This window comes from Mustela nivalis (assembly GCF_964662115.1).
Source record: "Mustela nivalis genome assembly, chromosome: 4".
In the NCBI taxonomy this organism is placed as follows: domain Eukaryota; kingdom Metazoa; phylum Chordata; class Mammalia; order Carnivora; family Mustelidae; genus Mustela; species Mustela nivalis.
Window position 1 is genome coordinate 69,821,932 of NC_139023.1, and position 12,723 is coordinate 69,834,654.

Genomic DNA, 12,723 nt, shown 5'->3' on the forward strand with positions numbered 1-12,723 from the left:
TGTGAGAATGGAAAAATTAATATCTCTCCATTGCATATTATTCTATGAATGTGTGAATATTACTATGGACAATCAAATTAACAAGTAAGTTTATCTATATCCCTCAAAGTGTGTATTTTTCAGTGGCCAAAACAAATTTTAAATACTTTTTCTTTTGATCTTCTCACTGGGAAGCAATGGTTGGGAAGGGGGAAAGGAGAAGGGATGGTCAGGGAGGCAAGAGGAAAACTGGAAGAGTGGGATATGATGGAAACCAAAGGATAAACATTTGAGGAAAATGACCAGTAGCCATCAGTGTAAAATACTGAAGATAGGCTAAAAATACAAAGGAGCTGACAGCATTGGGGACAGTGTTGGTGGTCACTGGTGATCACTACTCATTCAAAGTAGTCTCTGAGAAATGGGCACAATGGAAGGGTAAAAGCCAGACTGGCAGTAAAGAAGGGATGAGGGGGGTGACATCACATACTCTAATATTCTCTTAGATACTTTGGAGTATCTGCTCCCACTGTGAAAAGCTGCATGTGTGGTTGCCACTCCACCAATCATTTCTGCCTTAGACTTTAAGGTTCCCCCAGGACCACCCCAGTATTGGACCAGAGAGCCCTGGGGGATCCAGTTCCTCTTCTCATGGGTAATGTGTCTTTCTCACCGTCTGACGCAGTCATGTTGGCTTTCTTTATTTTCCCATAGCGTTAAGAACAAAACTTTTCAGTTATCCTTAAAAATGGTGTCTCCAGGGACGCCTGGGTGGCTCAGTGGGTTAAAGCCTCTGCTTTCAGCTCAGGTCATGATCCCAGGGTCCTGGGATCGAGTGCCGCATCGGGATCTCTGCTTCAGCAGGGAGCCTGCTTCCTCCTCTCTCTCTCTCTGCCTGCATCTCTCCTACTTGTGATCTCTGTCTGTCAAATAAATAAATAAAATCCTAAAAAAAAAAATGGTGTCTCTGTGATGGAGTTTGCTAACATAGCAGTATGCTCTAATGTCTATTTCTAGACTTAGCCTATGGTTGAAATATAGATGAAGGTCACAGGCAGTGTTGCACTCTGGCATTAAAAGACATCGGCAAGCTGGGGAGTCAGAAATTCTCTGAAGGCCAGCCAAAATAAGTGCCTTTTTTTAAATGAAAATTGAGTAAACGACAAATGCCAGGGAGGAAAAAAAAAGTCTCTGATTTTATCAGTGAATGCCTTATTATTCAAGAGGTAGTCCAAAGTCTTATGCAAGTGCATTTACTTGAACTACACATGATTATATCCTTACTTATTAATGGCTATCTTAGCAGCTAATATATTCCCTCTAATGGTGAGTCTTCAGCTGAAATAGGTTTCCTGCCAAGGCAGAAAGCCGATGAACAAGTTTTTTGATCTAAAATGAAAACAGTCATACTTCTAATTTATTTCCAAAATATGAAGGCAACATCAGAGGCCTCCTAATAAAAGTTAATCTTTGAGTTGGAGAAGATCATTTAGAACGAAGCCTGGGCTATCCTTGTTACTCTATGTAGACTCATGGGACACATTTTTATAAAAGATATTTCTTCCCTATATTTTTCTCTATTATGACCATTTGGTTCCTATTTCGTCTTTTCTTCACCCGCCCTGCCTGTCCACACACCCTACTTTATGGAAGAGAGACACTGAATGGGCATTTCAGGCCAGGAGTGCGTAGGAAAGAATTTCTCACAGGGTTCAGTCTAGGTCACTAGGGTTCTGCACAGAATTAAAGCAAAATCCCCACCTGCTTAATAAGATATAACTTTGCTTTTTTCTCTGCATCTTTATTTCATTCAGAGAAGGGTAGCTATTATAGGGCTAGAATCTGGTATGGCTTGGTCATTTCACTGAGTAATATCATTTGGCAACAAGTTAGGTTTTCTTGTCCCGGTAAGAGAATATATATTTTTTCTAACCCATGAATCACTTTTTAAGTTTCTTATGTATCAACCACACAACTTGATCATATTATAGCCTATGTGAGTTCATCCTTCAAAGCACTTTAATTATTGCCATGCAGAAGGGCCTCAAGAATATTTGTTGAAGAAATGAAATGTTTTTGTATTTAAAAGCTAAATCCAACACCTACTACCATTCCAAACCACTACAGGGAGAATGAGCATTTTAATGAGCAATATTTTTGGAATGTCGACCTAGTAGAGTGGCACTTAGGAGGACGTTCAAAGGTTAAACAAAAAGACTCATACCTTACCCCCAAGAGCTTTTCATTTCTAAAACACATTGACAAGCACACATAAAACAAAACGTGGATTTCAAAGAAGACAGACATTTTGTCAAGTTGAAAGACAAAGAAGATCAAACGTTTTCTTTAGACTCAAGTTCAAAGCTGGGTTCAGAGGCCTGGGCGGCATACTAGACTGAAATTCTAGAGGAAAAAAATATATATTTTCTTTAAACTTTTCTTTTATCCAACAAAAAGAGTCTCCAGGACAATAAAGCTTCAATAACACTATTTTTTAGTAATTGTCTAGAGGCATTAAATAAAACATTTCCTTTTAAACATGGAGATTCCATGACCCAAGTAAGATAATTCAATGAGCTCATCCAGTACCTCATGGCCCTCTAAGGGCAGTTGCACCACACCCTTAACAGTCAGAACCCTACAGACTATGAGAGCCCTACTTGCCTTGTGTTTCTAAAACGCTTTCTTCTCTCAGAGCTGGAGAAAAACTGGATATCAAAGATTAGAATCAAGTTATACTAACTTTGTATAATACACAATATACCAACTCACAAATTTATTACATGGGTAACATGTAAATCTCACTTTTGAAAACAGCATTATGTGTGTGTGTACCAGAATATTTATAATTTTGATTCCACTCTAGTTTGTCATTTCTGGCATCAATAATGTAAAACTATTTTTTTTCTGTACAGTTGCATGAGCTATTTAGAGTCTGTGGCTATTTTTACTGTCTTTTATATCTGTGCTTAGCTCATAGGTTTTGCACAAAAAAGAGGTCTGCCCTCCAACTGGTAGATCCCATGGACTCGTGGGAGGCCACAATTATATTCTCAGGACCTCTCATATTCTCAAATATGAAAAGCAGTCCCAGAGCATTTCTTCTCTCTGCACACTGTCTGTATTCACTCAAGTGTGATTCTCACACATACCAGCCCAGGGAAATTCTTAAGTAAGGAAATCTTTCTTCTCCAATGTTTAGATTGAGTTCATTTTGAGATTTCATTAATGACAGTCCTTCGTCTACAAAAAGCTCTTGGCAGTACTGAATAAAAAACTCTAGAAACCAAATATAACAGCCATGGTGACTGCCAGTATCAACAATTTAACTTTTTTTGGTTTTTCTTCTTTTTTTTCGTTGCAGCCTTGTACAGCATTCCAAAGAGTAGAGTGTTCCATGAGTCAGTTTTAAGTTTCATGAACGTAAACACTTGCAGAAAATGTGCTAATGTTGTGGAGGACTTCCTGATTTCCAACTCTACTTTTCCTTTTTCTTTTCTTTTTCTTTTTCTTTTTTTTTTTTTTTTTTTTAGATTTTATTTATTTGAGAGAAGAGAGCACAAGCAGGGGGAACAGCAGGCAGAGGCAGAGGGAGAAGCAGGCTCTCTGCTGAGCAGAGAGCTGGATGCAGGACTCAATCCCAGGATTCCCAGATCATGACCTGAGCCAAAGGCAGATGCTTAACCAGCTGAGCCATCCAGGCAACCCTCTAATTTTTTTTTTTGAGGTGTTGTATTGCTATAAATGTCCACACTTAACTCATAAGTTAGCTAATTACTACTTCACAGTCAACTCTGGGAGCATTTACATTTTGTTTGGCAATAATAACTCTTCTATGTGAACACATTTGATCCTGTGATCACATGAAACAGGCGAAAGTGAGGTTTCAGAGAGAACTCAGTCAGTGAGTTTTCTGCTGCTGCTATAACAAATCACAAATTTAGTGGCTTAAAGCAATGCAAATTTATTATCTTGCAGTTCTGTAGGTTAGGAGTCTGATGCAGATCTCCCTGCACAAAGATTGAGGCATTGGGGGGGTAACCTTCCTTTCCAGAGGCTCCAGGGGAGAATCCGTCCCCTTGCCATGTCTGGCTTCTGGAGGCTGCCTGCATTCCCTGGCTCGGGGTCCCCTTCCTGTTACTCAAAGCCAGCAAGGGAGACTGGAGTCCTTTTCCCACCAAAGCACTGTGACCTCTTCCTCTGCCTCTCTCTTCCAATGTTAAGAGCATTTCTGATCGCATTAGGCCCATCCAGATAATCCAAAATACTCTATTTTAAAATCAGCTGGTTAGCACGCTTAATTCCCTTTGCTACTTCAAGTCACCCTTGCAATGTAGCATAACATATTCAAATTCCTGGGACTAAGACATTGACATCTCTGGAAAGCCATTATCCTGCCTACCACACTAAGATTTTTTTTTAATATTTTATTTATTTAGTTGACAGAGAGAGAGATCATAAGTAGACAGAGAGGCAGGCAGAGAGAGAAAGGAGGAAGCAGGCTCTCTGCTGAGCAGAAAGTCCGATATAGGGCTTGATCCCAGGACCCTGGGATCATGACCTGAGCCAAAGGCAGAGGCTTTAACCCACTGAGCCACCCAGGCGCCCCCACACTAAGATTTTTAATGCTGCCAAAAATCTAAAGATTCAGCCATGAGTCAGGTACATATGATTAAGTTAACAAACTTTATTGTATATGATCATATTCATTTCCTGTTAAGATACAAACCTATATGCAGTTCTAAAAGGAGGAGGAGGAGGAAGGGGAGGGAGAAGAGGAAGAAGAGAGGGAGAAGAAGAGCACAGTACTTAAATAGTCTGGATAAACTTAGCCAGGGATCTATGAAGACTCCTGAATAGGGTAAAGAACCAGAGCGACTTAGGGTTCTTTCTAACATTGAAACCCACTGAGGATCTAGAGAGAGCTCGTCTTCTATTTATCCCTTCCTCTCAGACACCGCAGAGCCATAGAGCTTAACTTTTTTAAGGTACAGAAATAAGAAAAAAATGCTCCCCGAAAGATCCATCAAAACTACAGGAATCTCACCAAATTAGCGTTAGGAATTTTCTTCTCTGAATATGGAATTGTAACTTTTAAAAGTCTTTTTTTCTTTTTTTTTTTTTTTTAAATCAAAGATCAGGAGACCCAGGGGTCCAGGCTGTCTCTAGACCCCCATCTGCTATTTTCTCTGGCTGCATTAATTGGGAGGATGGGGGCACCTCAGGCTCCAGCGTCCTCACATAAACCATTATTACCTGCTGCAGGGTCATGATGGTCGTGCTGGGTTCCCTGCAGGCAGCCGGTGCTAGGGCAGTCTGTGGGGTGGGTGACCAGCAGCAATCGCCAGCATCTTGACACGTGGCCTAGTCGACTGCTCTGCCTCGCCTTCAGCCTCCTGGCTCCCCTGCCAGCCATGAAGAAGTGTCCACCATACATTTTCTCTCCAGTTCCATTCCTTGGATACGCCATAGGATTTGGGAAAAGTCCAAATGAATCTCTAGGAAATGCATGAGAAGTATGGACCTGTAGTTTTACCCTGGAGGGCAAGACATTTACTTACCTTCTGGGAGCTGCTGCTGCTGCACTATTTCTTACTGGTAAATATGAAGACCTGAATGCCAACGATGTCCACAGTCATCTGACAACACCTGTATTTGGGAAGGGAACTGCATAGGATGGGCCTAATCCAGTTCCCCCCCACCCTTTCTTTCTTTATTTTTATTTATTTATTTATTTTTTGGAGCAGAAGAAAATGTTAAAAAAAAGTGGCCTTAACATGGCCCACATTAGACAACACATTTACATAACTGAAAAGGAAACAAAAGAATCCTTTCTAAGTTGGGGATAAAGTGGAGAAAAAAATTCGTTTGAAGCCCCGAGCTCATCATTTTAACAGCCAGCCATTGTTAAATGGAAAGGAAAGCAGAAGTCAACTCAGTGAGAGAGTGGCACCGCTATATGCAGATTTGGATGCAGGTGTTACCCACGTGGCTTGGTTGGTGCCAGGTTGGCTCCCTTTGTCTTATTTCAGATATGGGGACAAAGGTCATTGAAAGATCAAGAATATTTTCTGTAAAGCAATCTGGAAATGCAGATAGTCAGTAAAAGAAATTGATGACACTCTCGAAACTTTACTAGATTCTACTTACAAAGATGGGTGTCCTTTGACAAATGATGAGGTAGCAGGCTTGCTGACTGAACTGTTCCTGGCAGGGCAACATACAGCCTCAACCACTAATGCCTGGATGTGCTTCTTTTTGGTCAGAGACAAGCGCTTCAAGGAAACAAAAACAAAAACAAAACAAAACAAAAAAACACTTATTTAGAACAGAAAACAGTCTGTAACGATCTGCCTCCTTTAATTTATGATGAGCTGAGGGATTTAAATTTCCTTGGACTCTGTATAAAGGAAACATTAAGACTTTGACATCCTATAATGACCATGATGAGAATGGCCAAAACTCCTCAAACTGTGGCAGGGTATGCCATTCCCCCAGGACATCAGGCGTATGTTACTCCGTCTGTCAACCAAAGACTGAAACACTCCTGGGTAGAACATCTGGCTTTTAATCTTGATTGCTCCTTACAGGACAATCCAGCATCAGGAAAGAAGTTTGCCTACGAGCCTCTGGAAGCTGGGCATCATGGTTGTATTGGGGAGAATTTTGCTCATGTTCAAATCAAGACAATTGTGTTCACTAGGCTTTGTTGTATGAATTTGATCTTATTGATGGATATTTTCCCACTGTGAATTATATAACCATGATCCACACCCCTGAAAACCCTGTTACCCGATACAAATGAAGGTCAAAATGAAAAAGGCTGCAAGGAACTAATATGTGACACACCACTGTAAACTGCAAAAGCATTTGAAGTTGATGAAATTTATGAAACAATTTCTAGTGTAGTCTTTTTTTTTTTTTAAGTATAATTTTAAGACAGCTAGCTTAACTTCACAGTTTTTATATTTTCTTGACTAAATGGCCCCAACAAATCTAATGGCATTTCAGATATTCCCTAATAGTTTTATGGTATTTACTTTATATGTTTTATTTAAGGAAATCAGGCTCGTAGTAAGAAATTATTTAGGGGAATCTTGGTAATTGACAGATTCTAAACACAGTTTCCAGGTGATAGCCTTAACAACATACACAGCTCTTGGCAAGTTAAGTTCAGGGTATTCAGATCTTGGACTGGATCTGCAAGTATAAATGCCCACTGAGATACTTGGAAACCTTAGGTAAACATTACATTAATGTGTGTGTGAGTGAGTACAGGTGGATAGGAAATAAACTCACATTTAAAGCCCTGAATAAAAGAGAATCCCATTAATTGTTTTGGTATGATGATACTCAGCAAAGATGGAGCTGTGTTGTAGAAAAATGTTCTTTGACGTTTTAACCGGAAGCACTGTTACCAGGAAATTGAGAGACCTGACAATGATTAGTAATTGTATTTCCTAAAAAAACAATATAATTATTAATACTGAAGACTGTACATGTAACTTGATCTAAATTGCTAAATATTATATATTTATCTACCTTTTAAATTTGTGTCTAGTTCCATGTGGTCACATGTGTACAAAAGCCCAAAATAAAGTCCTGAAGGGATCATTTTTGTTCTTTGTCTCTGGGTGGTTTCTTGCTTCCACTCCAGAATCTAATTAGGGATGTTTCTGTTATTAGTTTTGTTTATTAAAACTTAATTTAAGTTAACAATCTTTTTTTCCTTTTAACTCAAAATCAGAAATCGGAACTCTGGCTTTAAGACAAGGGTAGTATGAAGCAGGGTCCTTGGGAGTAGGATCACTGGTCACACTGTGTGAAGCCTGTGTTCAAGAAGCAACTCAAACTATAACTGGGGACCTGACTACATACCTATCATTTAACCACACAGTCTGTTTTTACCAGAGGTCATCAAAATATTTTCCCTTATGTATAAGGGAAAGATGCTGGCAGCCTTATGTTAAAGTATTTGTGAAGGCAAAAACTATGCTGCCAGTTTTTCACTGTAAAATGATCTCTGAGGAAAACAAAACAAACAAACAAACAAAAACCAACAAAATGATCTCTGAGGAAAAAAAAACAATTACTCATTGTCATGATTTCTCCTGACAAATAAAACATGGACTTAGGTCAAACCTGCAATGAATGTAATTTTTACGACTGATATCACCAAATATAAAGTTAGTGGTAAGAATTATTCTTATTTTGCAGATGGAAGACCACTGACAAGATTTGTTTAAAGGCAAGATTACTAATATAACTAAGTCAACAGAGTTACGAATAGATACGATACTACAACTAGATTTTGGTCATCTCTTCTTTCCTTGGCAGATTAAAAATACTGAGTACCCAACTTTTGTAACAACATGGACAGGACTGGAAAAGATTATGCTAAGTGAAATAAGTCAAGAAGGGAGAGTCAATTATCATATGGTTTCACTTATTTGTGGAGCATAACAAATAACATAAAGGACATGGGGAGATGGAGAGGAGTGAGTTGGGGGAAATTGGAGGGAGAGAGGAACCATTAGAGACTGAGGATTCTGAGAAACAAACTGAGGGTTTTGGAGGGGAAGGGGTTGGGGGGTTGGGTGAGCCTGGTGGTGGGGATTTTATGGAGGGCAAGTATTGCATGGAGCACTGGGTGTGGTGCATAAGCAATAAATTCTGGAACACTAAAAAGAAAAACAAATCCTTATAACCTTTAAAAAAAATTACTAAGAATACTGACATTAAGAATCCTTCCAAACATGGATGGAAAATAATATGACAGAGAAGAGAGAGCTCTACAGAATTTGTTACCTCACATCAGCCTGACTGGAGTAGTGGAAACCAGATTTACTCTCCCACCTGGAAAAATAAAAGCGTGGGGGGGGGGGGGAGCAGGGAGGACAAAATACATGAAATTACAGTTTTTAAGACACAGGACACACATAGTTTTTAAGACACAGGACAGTAATGAAGGGGATGGTGATCCCTAAGATAAGAAACAAGATGAGCCTTCCAATTGCCCCAACTTACTGCCTTGAGTGAATTTACAAGTAACCGCAGAGAGGAGACCCAGAAGGAGCCTGTAGATGTCTGGAGTGGAGGAGAAAGAACTGAGTCTGGAGAGACTTGTGGCTAGGCTTCTCAATGCACTACAGGAAAATTAGCATATTGCAGTAAGCATATTATCTTACCTTCCCACAAAGATTCTTTATCAGAAACACCTGGGTGGCTCAGTGGGTTAAGCTGCTGCCTTCAGCTCGGGTCATGATCTCAGGGTCCTGGGATCGAGTCCCGCATCGGGCTCTCTGCTCAGCAGGGAGCCTGCTTCCCCCTCTCATTCTGCCTGCCTCTCTGCCTACTTGTGATCTCTCTCTGTCAAATAAATAAAAATAAATAAAAAAAAAAAAAGAAAGAAACACTGTTTTAACTCTGACCCCTTATTTAAAAATGCTTCAGTGTGTCTAATTTACCATTGTACTGACTCCACAAAATATGATTAAGGATTTAATGTATCAACTTACATCCTCTGAATTGTTCCCATTAGGAAAAGTAACCAGGATCATCCTGGTTAAAGCACAAGTGTGGAAGCTCTATGGTCTATTCATGTTCTGAAATGAAGTAATACATACTGCATGAGCAGAAGCTTGTAGGTGGCTCAGAAAGGTCACCCTTGCACGCATCATTACAATATCCCAGTAAAGAGTTTGCCTAACCATGACCAAATGAAGAGGAGAAAAATATATTCGCCCCATATTAAGTGTCAATCCTAGGTTCTGTACAGAGATATTAGCCTCATAGCCATTTGTCACAATTGGGCCAGACTAAGCCCAAATAGCCAAACCAGTTGCTCCGGCATCAGATGCATGCTTTGCTCGGGGGTGGGGGGCGGGGGCTGGATCCCGCCAAGGCAGCTGTACAGTGGTGCCGACCCTAGGGGCTGCCTACTACTATCTCTGCTCATTTCAGTGGCTTAATCCAGACCATCATCCCCCAGAGATCTAGTCAGCATGCCCTTCATAGGCTGGGGTGGTTCACCATGTCCATTTATGATCACAAGTGGGCAAAGGAACACCTAGAAAACCCATGTGAATCATCTGGATTCCACACATATTCATTTCACCATCACATAAGGACAGCCCTACTCCCTCCTGATGAAGAGTCACTCATCTCTGCACAAGCTGATCTCTTCTCACACCTCCTGGTTTCTTTATATAAAAAGCCAAAAAGGGTACTCTATCCAACCCATCACACATGGATCATCTATTGGGAACATAATGGAATAGAAGTGTCTTTGATTCAGTGAGAATCTGCGACTTGAAGGATGATATAAAATCCTTGCAGAATATTGCCTCAGAGCTGCTGCCTCAGTGTCTTCAGCACACCATGACAACATATCTTCAGGGAAGAAGTTTCTGGGGAGCAGGATATGTGATACCCTTGGATCCCATGGTTACAAGGCCTATTCCTGCCCCTCCTTTTCTTTAAAGATGATACCCCGACCCGACATAATGTTAGGTGGTGTCTCATCTCAATAAACTGAACACTCCATCAGCCCTCGGTACTGATGATGTTGGACGAGGCCATGCAGGTCTTTCTAGAATGGCTGGTCTGACCTGCCTCATAAAGCAAGAATGTATTCATCTATTGCTGACAGTGACATTTTGCTGTGGTGGTAACTACACCCACTTTGCTAAGTTGAAGCCCAGGAGATGTCTAAGTCTGTAAATACAGATGACATGACCTTCCTTTAGAACCCCAGGGAAGCAGCATTTTGATTCTCCTACTGCAGCTTGCCACATATGCCACAAGACACCTTTTCCCCATGGTGATCTCCAATACAGTAGCATCTACCCTAGACCCAGAAAGCAGGGCTGTTGCCACAGTGATCTAGACTTGGTACAGAGCTCTTCCCTGCAGTGGACCCTACTCAAAACAGGCAGCCTGTTGCATCATCTGGTAAATCGATCAGAACACTATCCTTAGATGTGAAATATCTGCTGCCTCCAGAACCCAGAAGGCTCACCAGGCATTGTGCTGACTCAGGTTCACCAACTGAGCCATGGATGACAGATTTTTATTGGATGACTATCCTTTAGCCTCCGTGTATCCATCCTTCATGTTGTCTAATGGTATAAACTGAGTAGTCCTCTTACTTACTACCCAGTTAATTTTGCCCCTAAGATGGTCTCTTTTATTAACCTTCTCCCTAACTCTCTGCAGGTCAGATCCCCCTCCCCTAATAGCTAGCCATTCTCACCTTCATAGTCATAATGGTAATTGTGATCCCCTGACTTTTGGCAATTAGGCACTGCCACTCAGACACTGTGTTGAGGTTCTTACCACCCATAACCATCAGCAAGCTAAACTTTGTAATAGTTTGTTTCTATTGTCACCAGAAGCCTACAGTTACTACTCAAATACTTAGCGGCCCTTGTGCCTCTCTCATCATTACATGTCTTTATGGCTTTGTTAGATGGTTTTCTGGTGGGCCTACTCCTATGAAACATAATCGTCTGTAGATTGTCCAACCAAAGATAATCCATTCCAGCATATCCACTTCCTTCAACTTTTATTCCTTTCTTCCACACTCTGTCACAATAAAATGGTCACACTTCAACCCTGCTCAGAATTAACCATTGCTTTTTCCATGCTTCTAGAAGCCATCCTGGTAGCAAGTACATACCATCTCCAAGGAGCCCAACCAGGGTGTTAAACCCTATTAAGATAGCTCTTATCCACCAACCTAAGGACCCAATGTGGGTGCTATTAAATTCTCCCCTAGTTTATGATCTGACTCTTGATCTTCACCCTAATTCCTGTCTCATGTACTCCTCCAGCTCCTCCCAGCCCTTGCTGGCCAATTCTTGCAGCTCCTTTGGGGTAGACTCTGTTCTTCTCTGCAGGCCCAGCACCTCTCCAGCTTAGTTTTCCTTAACCCGAATTACAGTTTTTTAATCCTAATTCAAGACCTAGTAGCCTGGAGGTAGGACAGGTCCTAAGGGAGGCACCTGTTGCCTGGAGAGATTATGTACTGTCACCCATCTTGGAGGCAGGGCAGGGGTATTTGCCCTTACCAGAGAGGGATGGGCTACAACTGCAGGTTCAGAAAGTTCAGGAGTTTGCAGAGTAAGCAGTATCCATTCAGATGCCTCTACCTCACTTGTCAGGGTCCTGGGTTTTCCCAAAAAGTGCCTTGACTCCTGCGTAACAGACCTGCCTTGATTGGCAAATGTCTTTGACATCTACCATCCAGACTACTAAGTCCTGTGCTTGGGCCTCAGCTTTCTCAGCCATTCTGCTGCAAGTCATGAAAACTCGTTCCCGTGCATCCAGAGGCCACACCTGGTTTCCCACAGCCTGTTATTGCCCTCAGCAGTTCAGCTGTTCATTATGCTTCTATAGAGTAAGAATGGCCTAGCAATAGCCATCCATCCCTTTTATCCTCACAGCTACAATTTTCTCCATCCTTCTCAAATGCCATCCAGTGCACTAACACATATCTCTCCAGCACAGCACCCCAAACCACCACCAGCACAAGGTGTACAACTGAAACTTGTGCCGCAACTGCCTGTTCTCTACCTACCACTAGTGATGGGGTCTGGCCACATAACTCTGCATCTACTGCATCATTAATCTCTGCTACCTATTTTGCACAGTAGAGGAGAAATGAAGCAGTTTATACAAAAATATTGGAAATTTCCAAAATAAGTTTAAAACTTGAAAATAAGAAATTAAATATCCAAAGTA

The 12,723-nt window shown here is 41.1% G+C and overlaps 1 pseudogene across 1 annotated transcript; it reads left to right on the forward strand.

Moving 5' to 3' along the window:
- Positions 1-2,826: 2,826 nt before the first annotated feature.
- LOC309863543 (lanosterol 14-alpha demethylase pseudogene) lies at positions 2,827-9,191 on the forward strand (annotated as a pseudogene). The gene has a single exon. The product of its transcript is annotated as a lanosterol 14-alpha demethylase pseudogene (transcript).
- The last annotated feature ends 3,532 nt before the right edge of the window (positions 9,192-12,723 follow it).